This window comes from Dinoponera quadriceps, unplaced genomic scaffold, assembly GCF_001313825.1.
Source record: "Dinoponera quadriceps isolate SergipeBrazil2010 unplaced genomic scaffold, ASM131382v1 scaffold3271, whole genome shotgun sequence".
Taxonomy (NCBI): Eukaryota; Metazoa; Arthropoda; class Insecta; order Hymenoptera; family Formicidae; genus Dinoponera; species Dinoponera quadriceps.
In genome coordinates, this window is record NW_014557287.1 from 180907 (window position 1) to 200312 (window position 19406).

At 49.7% G+C, this 19406-nt stretch overlaps 1 protein-coding gene across 1 annotated transcript in view; it reads right to left on the reverse strand.

Annotated features, from left to right (window-relative positions):
• The window catches only part of LOC106748958 (ecdysone-induced protein 78C), a 47893-nt gene that overhangs the window by 23796 nt on the left and 4691 nt on the right, over positions 1 to 19406 (reverse strand). The window lies entirely within an intron of this gene.

The window sequence follows — 19406 nt, forward strand, 5'->3', positions numbered from 1 at the left end:
CAGTGGATAACTCGTTACCGGTCAGACGTCCGCGGAGTCATCGGCCGCTTTGTCTAGGCTTATTCCGCCGATCGGCGTACGCCGATGCAACGGGTTGCGTAAATGTATATCGTAGCGTAGGACGCCCGAGGAAGCGAATTCTCCTTCTGCCGAAAGAAGAAGCGTTCTTTTTCGTCGGCAAAATTAGCATTCCGCGAGTCACCGTTTCGCTCGCAGAGTCGGCTTCGCCACGAAAGAATTCCGAGGGGATATTTCAATTTGCCTAAACTTTCTCCCGCGGCCAGCCAAGTTCGCCCGTGACGGGCGAAACTTTCGGGAGTAACTTCCGCCGGATAACGATCGCGCGCGGAGAAGGTGCCGAAGGTGGGCGGCAGAAAAAGAAAATTGGAGAAGGCAACTCCGCGAACGGATGTCTGACCGGCGATGAATTATCTACTGCGCGCGATAGAACGTCGTCTACGGTGAGATTCTTATTTCAAGCGTCTCCCCGCTGGCTCGAATTTCGCAATTTCCGCTCTCTTCTCCATTTCCTCGAAAAAAGTTATTCCCGTGCGAAATACCGGTACGACGCGGCCAAATTTAACATGTCATTATTAATAATGATTCGCAACCGAGAGTCGGCTTATCGATTCTTGCCGCGGCCGTTCGAGAAATTTGATGAATATTCACCATCCTCTTGATCGAAAGTCGCTGACCGGATATCTCGAGAAGCGTCGATTGTTAATTCTGTTGTTTACATTTCGTCTAATTAGGTCCTCTAATTCCGTTCTTGCCGCTCGATCATAATCATCCTTAGTGATTATTCAACAGTCGTTCATCGCTTATTTAATAATTCAGTGATAATTAACTCCGCCGCAGCCGCCACGGCTATTAATCACGCTCGCTGATTATTCGATGATGATAATCATTAATCGAAATTATCGCTAATTCGATTAGCCGCACTTCGTGTAATCGCATGGTGGTGGTGATCGTTAACTCGCGTTTCGCCCAACTTTGTATTCGCCGCCGGCGGCGTCCGTTTTAATCTACCGTAGCGCGAGCAAGCCGCCTCATGCAGGTTTAAAAAGCGGAGCTCGAACAGCTGTTTGAAACTTAAAGGCAAGGTCGCAGCCTTACGTCCGAACGCGCGCGCGGATACGTAATGGTCGGCGCGTGTCTATGCATCGCGAGCGCACCCCGCGATTGCGCCCTTTCGCACCCCTCCGCCTTTGACGACAGGCATCGGTCTTTCGAAGGAAATACCGGAAACGAGATGGGTCGACGCGGGCCCGATCGATAATTAACGAAACACCGTGAAACGTTGCGAAGGACCTCCACACGGGAAAAAATGCAATTAAAGCTCCAACAATAGCGTGATTGAAGTAAATCTTCTATATTAATAGCAAGTATTATTAAAGCTGGTATATTGCTTCAATAATTAAAGTATTACATTGTTAATTACATTATATATCATTGAAATTGGAGGTACACGTTGAAATAAAAGCCGTACGTAGTTACGAGAGATATTTCGAAATACGTACTTCGAATTTAGAAGCACCACGGGATACGTATCTCCAAATTTTGAAGTACTATTGCGTAGTACCTCCCAATTGTAACCTCCAGAAATGTAACGCACGTATGATTCAGGGCCAGTTTTTGTAAATCTATCTGACTGGGCCCTGACTAGGCTTTACGAGCCACAGGCTTTGTCAGAGATGGATTCCATGTCAATTCGTTTAGATAAGGCAATAAAAACAGTTCGAAAACTGATATCTCGGTTTTTAATTGCCCTGCTATTTTATTTTCTGCCATCTAACTTTGTGAAGCAACAAAGTTATTATTATTATTATTCAGGGCCTATTCACGAAATTCCAATTCAGGATTTGCCTTTCCAGGCCATATCTAGGCCGAACGAAGGCGGGCATATCTAAAGCCGCTACAGACTTGGGGCGCACTCGATTAATTTCTACCCGAGACATTTCGCATATTAGCAATAAAGAATCCCGGAAAGTCGTTCCTCACGAAATACACTTCGGGCGACGTCTTGCAGCAAGCGAGCGAGCGCTCTTCAGCAACGTCGGACAGCATCGCCCATCGACCCACGCGTGTACGTGTGTGCGTTGTACGCGAGTGTGCACGCACGTCGTGCGATCACGTACGCGAGGAGTCATCGTTGTGTCGCACAGCACTTGACTATAGTTATGCAATTCACCAACCCGCATTCATGGTCAAGGCCTGCGTCCTTTACCGGTGAGTGCTTGTGTGCGCGTACATACCTGGGACGCACACTTGTGCGCTCGTCGATATCATGAGTGTGACGACACACGCAGATCGGACGGTGACGCGTGTGTTGTGCGACCGAATTTATGCGGACTGATAAACGGTAATATGACAAACGAAACGGGATAATGACGTTAAGTGGTCTCTCACGACTTATGAGATCTATCTGATATTGATTTTGAGTATATTCACCGGAAATGGCTTTACGCATTCTTTGCGAGAAGTAGAATTTTCGCATTTCCACAACGTAACGTTGGAAAGCGAACTGAAATAGTTCACCGACAACGAAAACTAGAATAAAATCAACTTTATTACGCTCTACGATAAATCCTGTGAAAATAACAATTAAAACGAATAGATGATAAAGATACAGACAGTCGACGCAAAAAAGAAAAAAGTACGCGGAGAAAATGTTGTGAAAATTGCCGCAAAATTTCGTAACGCTAGATAATATCGGAATTATAACTAAAATTATAATGTGTTTGCAATCAATGTATTGTACACGTCACTAAAGATTACAACACATAATTTCAGTTATTCCGGTATGATCCAACATTAGAAAATTTTGTGATCATTTTTACACCGAGAAAAAGTATTTAAAAACTTATTTGTCAGATTTCTTTTACAAGAAGGTAAGGTTTATTTTACAAGAATAAACCTAGAAATAAATTTTTTAATACTTTTTTTTCAATTTATCGCAATATTTTCTCCGTGTATAAGGATAAGAATTAAAAATACCAAGGGGTATCACAAAACGATTGATGATACAAATAAAGATGAGGGAAGGGAGGAAGAGAACTTCTTCAACAACACGTGGGCGCGTGATCGTCGGCGGCGGTGGTGATCGCGATTCGCGATCGGAGTGTTGGCGCACGCGGGCGCGAGAAGGAAAACGATAATAACGCGGAAAAGCGGGAGAGACGGCTGCCCCTCCCGGTGATTTAATGTAACCGAGTTGCAGGAAGTGAATATTATTAGCATTCGCTTACAGCGCCCCATACGCGCGCATACGTCTTTCTGTCTCGCTCGTCTCCCGCGCGTTCGTCGCTCGCGCACGGAGAAAACGGACGAGCACGAACGAACACACACGTGCATGAGCGCGTGCACAGGTACACAGGCGCAAAAAAAGCACGTGTACATATAACGGACGAACCCACGGCGGGTTAGCGAGAAAGGAAATAGCACGCAGGGCGCGTTCGCGTCCACGAATTACACCGGGGGTCCCGTTGAGAGAGAGAGAGAGAGTCAGTCGGTTTCGTAGCCCAAGTAAAAACTCGAAGCCCGAATGAAACGTCGATTTAATCACCGCCGGCACCGCAGTGTCACGCATCGGACTCGCCTATTTTTACGACGAGGGCGAATAATCCCTGTGCCTCTTTGAGCGCACCGCGTCTTACGTGTTGACGGAGGATCTCTCCCTTTAAAAATAACCGCGAGCTATAATAAAATTCAGATCAAGACCCAGACGTCTATAATTGTTTCGCGAACTTCTTTTTATGACGACATGAGGCCGAAGGAGGGTGCAACATCGGCGTTCTCCATTCACGCTCGCTCGCGAGTCGCGACGTCGATTCGACAAAATCACCACGGCCGAGGAAGCCTTCGGCGAACAGTGATCCCGGTAAAACGGTAACCTCGTTAAGACCGATCGTCGTCGTCTTGCTGAAAACTGCGATGCGCCCATCGCGGAATTGTGATTCCTTCCGTGATTTGCCGCGCGTCGCGTGGAAAAAGGCACAGGACGGCAAACGAAGACTCGGAGGAGCACGAGGAAAGGGAAGAAGTTTTTCTCTCGCTGAAATCCTCAAACGCGAAAATTATTCGCAGGTTCCATCTATCCCGCGTCTTTTCGGTTACCTGTATATCTGCATAATACGAGTCATCGACCGGCTTCGAAAAGTAAAGGGAAGTCTAGGAGCGTGCTGAGGGCGTTCCCACCAGCCAACCATTATTGCAGCACCCGCTTGCACTTCCGGGCACACGCGAGGGTATACACCTCGCCCCGGCGCACGCGAAATGACTGGTCTGAATCAATCTCGCTTAATTTCACCGCGGCGTGACCATTTCGCACCAACGGCCCGCCGATCGGGCACCGTCATTTCGCGAATACGCGAGACCTTCAACAGCCGTTATTTCTCACTTCCTCCGGTCTCTACGTTCTACATCCACTCCAACTGTATATCTATTATCTCTCTCGTCGGAAAGGAGAACCCTGCACAAAGGACGACAACGCAATAATGCGCTACAAAGGCCGGCGATAGCTATAAACGCGCTCTCCTTCTTCGCGATACGGAGGCGCTACAGGAAGTAAGTGCGATGCACTCAAACGCATGCAAGATGCAGCGAGTGGAGCGGGATACCCAAGGAACGGGTCGAACGACTCGTTAAAATTTACCCGGCAAATCGGATAACGACTTTCGCGACGGGAGGCACGCGCGGCGAATTTCTCCAGCGGAGGGAAAGGTCCGTCTTGAACTCGGACAAAAGGCATCGACGACGATCGTTCGGAGAATTCAAATGTCTTTCGGGCATTGGCGTAACCCGCGTGTAACGCCTAAGTAATACACTTTATTCAATACTTACGCAATATCGCTTGAGTTATCAAGGTCGAGAGACAGAGAGAGGAAAAGAAAGTTTGGCTGGCAGAAAACAACTCGGAAAGAAAGTAAGGAAAGATACGAAGAGTGAGACGAAGGAGAAGAGACGCACGAGAAAAGACAGCAAGAAGAGAGAAAGATAGGAAACTAGACGAAGCAATAGATGCAGAGAGAGAAAGAGAGAGAGAGAGAGAGGAAAAGAGAGACACGAGAAATATACGGTACGGTGGAAGCCACGCGCGTGTTGGTGGCCGTGCTCGCGCACGAACGCGCGCGCTGGTAGCATCACTTCACCGATGATATACCCTACCGAGAGTTCATTGCTCTTGAGGTGCGAGGAAGAGAAAGACAGAGAGAGGCAAGGAGAAAGAGGGAGAGGAAGAGAGAGAGAGAGAGAATGCTGATATAGGAGAGAGAAGGAGACAGCGTCGAGAGCGGGAGGGGGACAGACGTCGAAAAAAAGAGACGGAGAGAAAGGCGCTGGCATTACTATACGCGGTAAGGCGGACGAGGAGAGAAGAGAAGCGAAGAGAAGAGTAAAGAAGAGAAGAGAAGAGTGCGTAAGGAAGAGAGAAACCACGAAGAGAGCGAAGGAGCGACGTCGCAGTGGTGGAAAGCGAGGCGCACGAGAAGAAACGAGAGAAGAGCGCCCAAAGAAGAAGAAGAAAAAGGAGAAGAAGACGAAGAAGAATAAGAAGACGAATCGAGTAGTATTTACCGCGCGTGGCGACTCTTAATAATTCACGTGCGATTGCCGATGCGTCGCGCGAGCCGAAGACGACGAGCGTCCTCGTCCTCTTCAATGGATTTTCACTTTGACGCGCGAGCCAGCGAAGACGAGAGAAGAGGAGACGACGCTATGAGATACGAAGAAATAAACGGCCGATCGATAGTCGCTAAGTTAAACGACATGGCGAACGTGGAAAATAGTCGACGTCTCGTAATCGCGAATGAGCGAGCGAGAGCGCGCGAATCGAAATAGCAAGGGTCGATCGGCTGAAAAGCGTGTCCCTGCCAACGGAATGATCAGCGAATCGCTCGCTCCAGGTAAATGGAACATTTTACGCGTTTTCTCGCCCGGCGGCGCGGAGAGCTTGCACTTTGCATTCGATCTCGAAATCACGATCTGCCATGAGGGGATCCCTTGGCTGTGGACCTTACTGATGTAAACAGAAATTGAAAGAATGCCAGCTCGAGTGAATATCCGAGGATAATAATCCGACGATCACCGGATATCGGCGCGACACAACGGCCGATTTTCCTCACGCCGAAAAAAATCGGAAAACATCGGGTCCTCCGATGGGTGTACACGGTCGAGCTTGTACCGGACACGTACCGGGTGCAATGTACCTGGATGAGTCACACGGTAACAGTGCGCACGTGTGTGCATGTACGTCTTTACACGCACGTATGTGCGTCTTCACGCGCGAGTCACCCGTGCGCCGGTGTGCGTGATCGTGTGTGCGGTCTCGTCCGACACCGGCGCGATCTTTCCGCGCGTCCCGTGGGATAAAGCGAGAGAGAGAGAGAACCGAGAGAGGGAGAGAGAGCGGAGGACGAGCGTGGAACGAACACATTCGCAGACGTGCGTGTGTATGTGCGCGCAAACGAGTGTGGAGGAAGAAAGAGAGGAAGAGACGGATGGAACGTGAGAGAGAAAAATCGAGATGGTGAACGAGCAGGTAGGGGGAGAGAGAGAGAGAGAGAGAGAGAAAGGGAGAAAAAGAGACCGGAGATAAAAATCCAATCATTTCGACCGGTTTTGCATCGTGCCGACGAGGATAATGGAATACCGCGTTACTTTTTGCCGGTGCACGGAATATTTCCTCGCGTTAATACCCGCGTTCTCTCTACCTCGACTCCTCTCTTCGTGCGCGCGTGAGCGTGCGAAGGTGCACGTAAGCGTTAAGCGCGCTTTGTACGAAAAGGGGTGGGATTTTTTCGGACATTCGAGGAACGAGCTCTTTAACGTACGCATAACGTTACGTGAGACACACGTGAGCGTGAAACAGGAGTACTGACATGCGAGTACGTAATGGTAAATATAATCGATACTTTCCAATCGTGTCTCGCGGAAAAAGTTAATTTCGCCTCACGAAAATTATTCACCCGATAGTTCCGGTTGTGTGAAAATTTAATCGAGACACCTGAATTGATTTATTTATTCACTTATTTAAATCTCTCTCTCTCTCTCTCTCTCTCTATTTCGAAATTAAAGCTGGAAGGTATCAGACTTTATTTTAGCACACGTTCTTGTTTTAAATGTCGGGACCTATATCGCGGCATAAAATAATACCGTTCTCCCATTTCGCTGAGGAAATAAATAAACGGGTTAAGTCTCGAGTCAAATTTTCCGTCAAAAATCGCAATAGTCTCGGCCTGCGTTTCACTGGGTGTGCATAATACACACGGACGAAGAGAACAAGCGGAGGATCGGCGATTAATGGAGGCACCGGGAGAAAGGACGAGAAAGGAGGCGGCCGCGACGGCACGTCGGATGACTTTTAAAACGGAGTTGCGTAATCTTTCGGATTTAGTTTACTTTCGTCGCTATTGATGCCACGCACGTAGCGTGACCGTGGCACTGAACCAGCGGCACGAACTTTCTCGTGGCCTTCGTTCCAGGAAGGCGATTTACGTGACACGCGAGAACGTCAATGACTCTCGGCGATCGTCATCGATGCTTTCGCGCTCGACCGGTCAATTCGCGAGTCGCGCGTACTCCGGTGCTCCGATGCAATCGAACTTCTCGAAAATGCCACACCGCCGTCGTCCTTCCTCCACCTTTTTGCGCAAAAGGATCATAATTATTTTCCCGCAACAATTTCAAGTCGTGATCGGAGTTGGTCGCGCAAACAGTCTAAGTTGCGATATAATTATTTCATATTATTTACTATTATTATTTACAATTATACATTATGTGCAAAGGAATTATAGTTTAAAGAAGCCGTTTTTTCCCAATTTTTCAGCAGATTTTTTAGTTTCTTGCGTTCTTTACAGAAGAAAGTAAATGTGGCAAGTTTTAACCGAACACACATGAATTTTTCTAAACAAATTTCTGCACTCTTGAAAAAAAATCCGCAGGTAAAACGATTTTTTTCCGATTTTTTTTCGAAACTTTAAAACTATAAATTTTTTGTCCGTGTGTACTCTTAATAAAATCAAATAATAATCTTCTAATATCCAAAAAGTGCATCTTCTACGTGTACACACAATGTTGCACGTTTTGAATGATAATAAAAAATGATGGGAACGAAAAAGGAAACGGGATGCGTTGCGATCGGAGCACTCGGAAGCGACGCGAGATAATAACACAGTCGGAAATGCTTTCTTCCGTTCATCGACGCGTTCGCCGACAATTTTTCCGATGACCGATGGTAATTGGCGGACGTGCCGCGTAATCTCGCGGCGCTTCTTCCCGTATATTCGGAATACTCAGTTTTCCCGATGGAAAACGCTCGAGCCGCGCAAGCTGCATTCCGTGTAAGAAAGTCGTACGGGGGATACGGCATTCTTGGCTTTTACGATTCGTATGGCCGATAAAATCGTGACTTGCAGCCCGACTCCGCGTCGACGTCCGACGTCGCGGTGGAAGGAAAAAAAAAAGAAAGGAGTGTCAATGAGCTTCGATTTTTCCCCGGCGACCGAGTTCCTCCTCGCGTTTCGCCGCGCGAACGTCGCCGGCGAGAGCGCGACCAACCCCTTGTGCGGATTTCACGCGCGAAAATCGCGCTTAACACCTGGACCGTGTGGCCAATGAAAATCCGAACACAGTCGTGCTGCAGTAAGATTCGCTCGGAATTACGCGCGAATCGAGATTACGTTGGTTGTCTGCGCGAACTTTAACTTGCTTTTTTCGCAAGAAGCCCTTGTATAATGCAACGCAGCTCGGAAATCGCGAGCTAAACTCGGCGCGGACGAAATTAATTCATCCCTCGAGATTTCGCGAGCGCGTTCTGCGCGAGAAACGCCCGAAAATATCTTCTATTGTACGACAGACAACGAACACGATCCGTTCCTCTCTCTCTCTCCCTCTCTCTCTCTCTCTCTTTCAGTCTTTCTCTGTTTTTCTGTATTTTTCTCTCTGGCGAGAGAGAAACGGACGACACAATAGTGTCGGCGCGTACGTTAGCCTCTTATCACCTAGGGATTCGCGCTTCTGAATAGAATTACTCTCGATAGGCCTTGACCGCGTCGAGATTGAAATTCAAAGTTGGATTTTCGGTGATTGCCATCAGATCGTCGTCGAGCGATCCTCGGGCCAGCGTATGTATAATGCAAGCTACGATCGCCAAAGTGCTCTCCGTCCCTTATCGGGGTCGCGTACACCCCGCGTTCGCTGAAAAATCTAAATAACTCCAGCGTCCTCCGTCTCGACGCGCGGACAAATTCGCGAAAGCGAGCGAGAAGCAACCTCGAGGGGCTTCGGATTCGCGAGAGGATAGATCGGTCTTCGCGCGTGTCCCCGGAGAGTCCGACTCGGGAAAATTTACCTCGGGCGGTTGCGTCGAAAGTGTCGAAAACATACGCCGAAAGCGCGCGAGTTGTCCCGAAAGATCATAATCCTTTCAGGATTACCGGACGAACGCGGAGAGAAAGGAGCCGAGAACGGGGAGGAGAACGATTTCGCTCGCACGCTTTCGGTTCGAGTGAAATGTCAGTGCCTGACTCTTCTCACGAGCGAATAGCGTCACGAGTGAGTAAGGGACGCTTCACAAGCGACGAGAGGCCGATTTTCCGGTCGATCTTCGTCGGCAAGACCGAGCACGCTCGACGTGTATCGCACGTGCGTTCCTACACGCGATATTCGTTAGCGCGGAATATTTGTTTAAACGGAAAATATATCCTTTCATTTACAAATAAACGAAATAGAAACTTAGAAAGTACGTGAAAGTAGCGATCAAATTAAGATTTCGATATAATAAAAATAAATAAATAGCCGCAATAAGAGAAATTCAAGATGGGAGGGCGCGAGTCGGGCAACGTCAGGCACTTGTTGAGTTGCGAAACGTGTGGTAAACCCATTAGCCAACATACACGGGGAAAATATTGTAATAAAAATTATCACAAAATTTTATAACGCTGGACCATACTATGACTTAAATTATTATGTGTGTGATGTAATCTTTAATAGTGTGTACAATAGTGTGAAATACATCATTAAACATTACAACGCACATAATTTCAGTTATAATTCCAGCACGGTTCAGCATTACAAGATGTTGTAGTAGTTTTCGCTACGATATTTTCTCCAAATGTACAAATCCAGTCAATCTAAACATCCACAATCTGTACGATAAAATTCGATATAAAAAGCATTGTCCGAACACGAACATAAAATTGCGGAGCGCATTTCAGATATTTCGTCATCGGCAAAGTCACGATCGGGATCGCGATCACTATGATGCGCGCGATCGCACGATTTGTGAATACCACATTATGGGCGCGACCTTTTCAATTTGTATTCTAACCTTTACGAGAGAGGCACTACGTACGCGTGCGTCTGTGCTCGGGATGTAAAATAACGTTAAAAGATAGACATACACGCGCGTATAACACACCACCGAGCTATAAATAGAAGCTCCCGTATAAAACGGCGAGGCATCGAGCAGTTACGTTAAGGGAGTTACGCGTTCAGCTTCCTTCCTCACGGTGCTCTCGCGGATAATAACTAAGTAACGGGGAGGAGGGGGGGATATCGATGCAAGGAGAGATCGTGAGTTTCGAAAGTCCGAGTCAATCGCAAGTACAATTCTTTCGATTGACACGACGTGTTTACGTTCATTTTCGCGAACGGTCGGCCGAGTCAACGACGACCGGACGATTACGAATTTTTCATTCCCGACGAATCTTCCCCGGCTCGTCAGGCAAAATGGCGCGATAAATATCCCCTTCGACTCGATGGTCGCCTCAAACCGCGCCCGCTTAATTGCGCTAGAAGCCGATGTCTTCGCGATTTCATCGAGCTCCTCACTGCAAATCCAAGTGTGTAATTTTCTATTTTACGTGTGTAAAATCATGTAGTCACCTATTACGTATTTTGTACGCGTGTTATTACTGTGATTTTACGCACAAGTGTGTAAAAATGACACACTTGGATTTGCAACGGTCCCCTCGGGATCCGAGCGACTCGAGGAAGAGGGGGAGAGAAAGGAAGAAAATCTCGGCGCAACGGGTAAAAAGCAAAGAAATGAAACAAACCTTGCTTAATGACGATGCCGGCGGAGGGCACTTGGACAATCGGCAGCGGCGCGCTCGGGTTATTAACGGGGATGCCGCCGGGTGTGCCGGGGGGTGGCGACGCGCTGGCGCTACCCACGGAACCGGGGTCGCTGAAGCCCTGGGTACTGTTCTCCTCCGGGCCGTCGAAGAAGCTCAGGTTGAACTCACTGCCGGCGTCGAACGACACTTCCGGCGTGAGGGTGTCCGGCGCCGGGGCGCTGCCCAAACCCGCGCTCAGCGACTGATCGATTTTGAAAACGTCCATTTTACGGGCGAACGGTACGAACGGGTCACGGTGCCGGCGAACAGCGTGCGGCACGTCGCGCTGCTGGTCCCGTCCGCGGTCAGCATTCGCGCGATCCTCTTTGACCCGATCTCTCTCTCTCTCTCTGTTGTCCTGCGAGTTGTCGGCGCGACGGTGCTCGCTCTTTTTCCCCCTCACGTGTTCGCGCGCCACGTGGCTTCTTTCGCGCGCGAGCGAGAGAGAGAGAGAGAGTGAAACAAGGTGAAGAAGGGGAGCGTTGTCACCTGGCGAATTTCCCGAGAATTTCCTTCGAACCTTTCCTCCGCCGCGGCTTCAATGACTGCGTCATTTATCGGCGGCTGTCGCTCGCACGCGAGCTCCTCTATCTTTCTCTCTCTCAGATTGGAGTATCCCCTTGTCAGTCAGTCTGTGCGATGTTGCTCATGGACGGATGGATCCTTCGTACGTACCGGCGACTTTATCGAGGCACACTGGCGAACGCGAGCTGCCGCGGTAACGGTAACATTCCTCCGTTGTCACACGTGGCGCACGAGAGCGTGTGTTTTTACGGCGATCCGTGGAGAGACATGTCGAGTGTCATTAGCGAAACGACGATCTCGTTCTGCGGCGTCGCTCGCCCGGCGCTTCGTCATCGAGCACCTCTCTCGCGGGGGCGGGATGTGTCCTTCGCCCCTTTCCGATCTGTACTTCGGCGACTCTAAGGTGCCTCCGACGCGGCCATGATCGATTTCGGGTCGGCCACCGCGAACGTTACTTCCTGCTCGCTCGAGGCTGCACCCGTCGTCGCTCCTCGTCCTCCTCGTGGCGTTTGCGGGGTCCTTGAACCGCGAGCAACGTTTCCTCGTTTCAGTGAGTCGCGGATATCTCGCCTTCTCTCCGTCTGCAGCTATTCCGCCCGGCGCGCATTTGCATTTACACCGTGGCTTAATAAGATTTAATTCGTCCGCGGGTAATGGCAGCGACGGAGGCGCAGATAAACTTACGAGTCGAAAACGTTCATTACGCACTCTCGGGCGCCTTCTACTACGCGTATATTATAAATAATACAAGACAGGATCGCTCGCTCGCTCTCTCTCTCTCTCTCTTGCTCTCTGCCGGCTCTGGACGGCGCTTGAGCGATGAAAATCGACGATGCACACTCGGCTTGGCCACTCGGAGACGCGAGTCGGATCGATTGCACGAACGAACGGAGAGAGGAACGCGACGTCGTTCGACGGAGAACGAAATGAACGTGGGACAATTATTTCCGAACAATCGTCGAGAGCACCGTTGCGCTTCCAGGGGGCAGGGGGGAGGGGAACTCGAGAGATGTATCCGTTATCACTGTATTCGTCGAGCCATTCACACTTGGCCACTTGAAGCACCTCGAGAGATTTCGAGCACAGGCTGTGAGCGAACGCGAGCCACTCGGCTGTTTCTTACGCGACGAGCTTCCCGGGCAAGTTCGACTATTACCGTTGTCCGTTGAGAAAGCGCGAGCCGAGCGTCGAAGCGGCTCATCCTTTAACCGATCGTTCTTCAGCTTCTCTTTCTGCGCGCGCGCGTGTGTGTGTTTGTGTGTGTGTGTATGTGTGTGTGTGTGTGTGTGTGCGGAGAGAGAGCACGCCGCCCGAAAGTTCAACCCATTATTTTGGAGATCGCGATCGCCGACCGAGCGCCTCAATAACGAGCTTGCCTCGCGATCTTGTCGCTCTCGCGGCACCCTTCTTGCATTCACCCTCTTTTTCAGCCCTCGGCACCCTCTCGTGCCGTCTCTTCACCCCTCTTCCTTTCTTACGGGGCGAACTTTTTCCTGGCGGCGCGAGCGCGAACCTGTCCGCCGAATTTCAGTGGTTCACACGCCCGCCGGCTTTTCACGTGACCCATCGCTGAAAGATAAATCAAAACGAAAAGAAAATCAGAAATCAAAGATAAAACGGAATAACGGCGACGACAACGACGCGGTCCGAGGTAAAAAAACGCGCTGGCGATAAAATAATAAATCTCGACACGTCGTGGACACTGCTACGGCGAGTCTACGGTCAAGTGTTGACCCGTTTGTACGAAGATGAAATCTTTCGACCTGCCTTGAATAGATTACGTACTGCGTGATTACGTTCGACGCCACGAATATCTTTCTAACGGTGTTATCGTGAGGCATCATAGACAAACTTTCCGACCGTTCCACCCTGTGTGTATCTCGACATTTTCACACGACCGGGGAGAAGGAGGAATCGCCGACGAATCGCGAGAGAAATAAGGGGGAGAGGGGAAGGAGAGAGAGAGAGAAAAAGCCGGAGAGCACGAGAGAAACACGAGGCGGAGAGTGAGAAAAAGTGAATGTCATTGCCGTAATCTTCGGACGTTGACTTCTTCCTGGCTCGTCCCTCCTTCCTCTTGGTCACAACCTCCTCCTCCTCCTCCCCCCTGCCCCTCCATCAACATCACCCCTCTTCCTCGTCTTTCTCTTTGTCCTCTCTCTTTCTCGCTCACTCGCTCTCTCACCTGCGCGTCTCGCTCGGAGTCCTCTTCTCCTCCTCCCCCCTTTTCTTTCCCCTCGCGGTTTCCATCCCTCCCTCACGACGAGTTATGTTTTTCCGTCTCGCGAATTTCAAATGTTCTACGACAATTCGCGCGCTGGCTAGATGTGCGATATGCAGAATGCAACGATCGATCGATCGGATTGCTCGAACGATGGAAATCGAAAGAACGTTGTTATTATTATTATCTATCTATAGGTTTTTCGATAGGAAACTTCGCTCTGGTGAGATCGGGAATTTCTCACGAGCGGCGTGCTCGCGAAAGGGCAGGTATTTTCATTTCCCGCTGAATCGGACACGAATTTCGCATCGCGCGACGCGGTCTCGCAGACGATCATTTGTCTCGCGCGGTCGGTTCCGCGTTCCATCCGCGTCGCAGTGCGTTCACCTCGCGCGCGCTGGCTCGCGCGCACGCCAAAGAAGATTTCTACGGGATCGTGCCGAGCCACGTGTTCGCGATCGCCGAAGCGTCGTCGGGTCGATCCGCGAGAAATCCATTCCGGAGAATTTCTATTTCGCGACTGTTTAAACGTCCGTAAACTGCCCGGGATATCAAGCAGTCACGAACAATTTCATAATTAGCCGTAACCGACACCTCGGAACAACACGCTCCGCTCCGCGGGACAATGAGGTGCGAATGAAAGCGCAATGAACTTTTGCAACTTCCTCGGTAATTATCCCGCCGTTCGCGCGAGAACCGAGGTTGACAACGGGTGTGCGCGCTGCAAACACTCGATGAATTTACCTGGCTGCACGAGCGGCGCCCGAACAGCGTCCGGATTCTTTCCCCGTCGGCTGAGAGATTCACCACTGACAAACAGTTCGATCCCGACGAGATGTAATCCAGCAACGCGACGATTCCCACCGAGCAGTTCTCATCGGCACCCACGGGAATCTCGTTTGATCACTGATCGATCTGGCCGATCGGCGCACACGTCAATCGTGGGATCGGTATACAGTGTGTAACCTTAGATAGTATTCTATCTCGTCGGGGAACACCAAGAATCACTCACTTATCCCGACGAGACCATCGCTCCGGGCGAATGAAGGGGGACGGTCCACGTGACGACGCGAAGAGGCCACCGTCTTTTGTATGTAAAATGAGAGAAGGAGAGAAAAGGCGAAGAAGATGAAGAAGACAGAACACACACGACGGATCGTCGTGCCGGAACTTGAAGAGAAGTTACAGTACGAGTACGCACGTAGAGCGCTCGGAGGACGGAATAATTTTTCGCGAGAACGTGCGATCACGTGCGTGCGCGCGATCCGCGAGCGTACGGCGTGTCGACCCGCTCGTTCTCGCGCGAGTGCCGGGAATGGGCCGTCTCGCCGCATGTTTCCCGTGCTCCGTCTTCCTCGATCGCCCGGACTTCTCTCTTTCCCGTTTGATCTCCCTTCCCTGCGCTCGCTCTTTCTTTCTCTTCTCCGTCGGCATCTCGCTCGCACGCGACTGTCTTTCTTTCTCTCCCCCTCCCCCTCCCTCAGGACGGCTCCTTCGTCCTCTGGTGCAGCCGCTTACCCGAGAGCGCTCACCTGTGAGGTAAGTAAAACCGGCGTTCCGTCGTACGTGTTACGACATTGCGCGATTCGCGATGGAGTAGGGATGGGGAAGGGTAAAGAGAGAGTGGGAGGTGGTTGGAGAGGGGCCAAGGGAAACGCGAGGAGGGTGGATGAGATGGGGAGAGGGACGGGAAGAATTAAGCGAACGGGTCGGAGGTGAGTTCTGGAGATGGAAGGGGTTGCAGCAGCGGCGGGGTGCGAGGGGCAGGCCAGCAAGATCGGGGGAAGCCGGAGGTGAGCCGTGTCGTGGAGGATCGTCCGGTAGGGATAAAACGTGGACCGACCTGACGTGGTCTCCGACTGCAGTGGGGGGTTAAATCGCGGGACGGCGTGGTGGGGTTCGCGCGCCGCGAGTGGACCAACTGGGTTCGCCAGCAACACGCGGTTCATTGACCGAGAAGTGCCGGGAGAGCCGAACGAACGAACGAACGTATGTATGTATGTGCGAGCGAACGGGCTCTCTCTTACTTTTTCCGCTTGCTACTAGAACAGAATTCGCACTTTAACAGCCCGGTCTCACGAGAGGCGCGACGGAGGATATCGGAGATATTCGGGGGTGTCAAGGGGAGTGAGGCAGGAAGCACGCGAACGAGAACCTAGGATCGCTGGAAGAGCGCGCAACTTCGAGGAGGATTACCTTCGAAAGGTATCTTCCGGGAAGATTATATCCGAAGGTCTCGGAGAAGTTCCTGCATAGAAGCTGTACCGATTGGAGTATCGACGTTATCGAGAGCTTGCGTCAACACAAACCGATTCCCAATTTACGACTTCGGGAGAGAAACTAGACGCGGCATGGGGAAAAAATTGATCGCATTCTTAGACAGATGTTAAACCCGCGTTCCCAACATGGCAAGCGGCTCGTGGTTCGATGACTTATTTCCACGGGCGATGCTATACGTTTCCTGATCGGCGAACCTGGAGGAGCGGAGACGGACGGCCGTTTTACGAGAAAGGGATGAAGTCCGGCGGTAAGTAACTTCGCGGGGACTACCGTCGTCGGGAAAGGAGATGCGCGGCTCCGCGCGGTGTAATGAACCTGGGAAACCGGTTACATTCGCGCGAGCGTACGTACGTACAGATCGATTCGCTCTCTGTACTTGTGTTACATTATGCGAGCCGCTGCATTTCCCCTCATCGAGCTTTCGCGGTTATTCTCGCCGATATAAACTACTTTCGCGCCCTCTCTTTCTTTCTCTGTTTTTCCCTCTTGCCTCGCGCTACCTTTTCCTCTCCCTCCTTCTCCGATCTCCTCGAGTAATAATTAATCTCCTTATCTTCACCTCCGGTCATCGCCGGAGCAATTAATCGAACGATTGCCAAGAATATCAATGTCAAATGTCGTTTCAATAAAACGTTTCGATTCGACGGATTAACGAATATTAGCCGCGGTTGCCTTTTTCGTCCGGCCGTTCTTTCGCGTCCGCTTGATCTCTATCGAAGGTGAAAGTTACAGTGACATAATCCGTATTGGATCAGTTGGACATAATCGAGACGCGGGGAAGCCGTGTTAACGGAATTCGAGATGAGTGTTAAGCATAATTAGTTGCGTAATCGCGAGAACTGCCGAGAAAAATGTCGCGGATGCCAAAGTGACCAGAGGATGCAGAACGACGATGACGTCGTTATCGATCTCTCAATGAAGGAATAAGGAACACGCTTATGTTTAATCACGGCTTGACGCCTCCTCATATCCAACGAATACACTGTTATAAGTTTATATTCATAATTATAGAGAGCCGGCTCTTATGCAATGTGATAATAATATATCGCTATCTCTGCGCCCTGCACAAAGAGATATTCTTATAACATAAGTGCGTCCTTAACAGCTCTCTGTCATTTTCATTGTCGAGGAACTCGGATCAATGAATCCTGCGCGCACACGTACGCACGCACACATACGCGTGCGCGCAATCGGGGGAGAGCGGATTAATTACGAATTTATTTCTCGCGTGATAAATAAATGAGCGGGCACATGCGTAAGCAAATATACCCGCCCGGCGATACACATCCCGCGACCCTCCGGCCGTGGACGACGGGCTAATTGGCTATCAACTGGAGAATTTCTCGAGAAATTTCTCCAGCCGGCAGCCAATTACCCATCGGACACCGTCCCGCTGGTCAACGTGTCGCCGAAAAGCCAATCTCAGAGACGCGCTTCGGGTCCATGTTCGAGGGATGAGAAAATACGAGGCCCCAGGTGTGTGTGAGAGAGAGAGAGAGAAAGAAGATGGAGGGGGCGAAAAAGTCACCTTCGATTAAAGCGAAGAAGGGAACTTCCGGTCGCCGAGATCTTCCGGTTCGCAATAAACCGTTCCAGCAACGATGGAACCGAGGATGGCGGGCAGCAAGGGAGGAAGGGGGGAGGGAGTGCGCAGCATGGTACGCGCGGGGTTGGCAGGCAGGGATGGCGGGTTGGATTTGCGCGAGAAGCAGCGGGGGATGGAACGAGGGGGTAGGGGTTTGAAGAAAACACATAATAGGGTGGGGCGCTTCGCAGCCGCTTTTGAATCGATCCAACGCCAGCTACAGCTGGAACCTCATCCCACCGTGCTGAACAGCGGTGCTCATTCTCTCTCTCCCTCCCTCCTGCAGCCCTCTCTCATCGCTCTCCCGCTCCGATCGCTCGTGTTATCGTCGCGCTCGAAGGCTCACGTACACGATGTGCACGGACTGTCCCAGGGTCGCCTGAGAACCTTGCGACGAGGGATCCTTTAGATAATTTAGCGCGATGAGCGCCTTCTACGATGAAAATGAAGAAAGACCCTCACCGACGTTGATAAAAGTCCCGGAAGGTCGTTCATTTGTCGCGGATTATCTACTCGTAACATTTCTAATCTTTTCGCGCGAGAAAGATCGCCTTGAGGGAGATCTTTCCGTTGGAGTAAGATCGACGATGAAAACGAAGCGACGAGCAGAAAGATGAATAAAATGTTCATCTATTTACACTCTCCTCTTCTTCCCTTCCCCTCATTTCTCCCCCTGGAGATCTTGGATATAAAGTGTCTTTGTAATTAGGATCTTCCTAGACTTCGTCACTCATTTGGCAATCGATGGCTCTCGGATACAAGTGCGCCCGAATCATCGAATAAGAATGAGGGTGTGAGTTCAGCTCGCGAGAGGGTGAGGGAGTTTATTTTAAATCAAGTTTCACGAGGTCTCTTGAATAAATTCCGCGCTGTGTATACACTGAGAAAAAAAGAGTTATTTGTGAATTATAAGGTTTATTTCATGGAAATAAACGTTTATTTAAATACGGCGAAGTAAAATTTTTTTCCCAGCAAATAAACCAAGTAATAAGAAAACTTGAGTATACTTCATAAAAATATGTATTCCGTCATCATAATCAAATTTTTTTCTTAATCATAAATAAATATCGAGGAAATGTCATAAGAAATATTTATTTTGCAAAATGTCAATTTCTTTTCCTCAGTGTACGCGCAGGATTTCATTCATAATAAATTAACGTAATTTTCAATCCGCGCTTCGGAATAAGCGATTTTTACTGAAAGAAACTTCGCGTCTCCCAATAACGTGTAGTACACTTTTAGTGAACCTCGCGGTTAAAATTGTAAACTCTCTCTCCGTTGACTTTGCTGAACTATGGGAGACGCTCGACAATGGCTCGATTCTATGAGAATTTGCTCCGACGGGAAAAACAAAATCAAAGATTTATTGGACTTTTAACACACTTTGAGAAACTGATATATTAAATAAATGAAAATAATTCGTGACGTTTAAGATCTCTTTTGAGTGAAATCTATGAAATTTTTACGCTGCAGAAACGAAAATAATTAATTGACACTGTCGTCGATCCGTCAAAATATAGGTAGATTCGTTACATAATCGAAAGTCATTTATCGAAGAAAACGAGAATATAATATTAAATCGTATTTTTCAAATAAATCCCGAGGCGTCAATTTAAATCTGAAAAAAACTTCGTCATCAGGCTGACTGAGATTTTCGATTGTCACGTTTCGTTGAGTA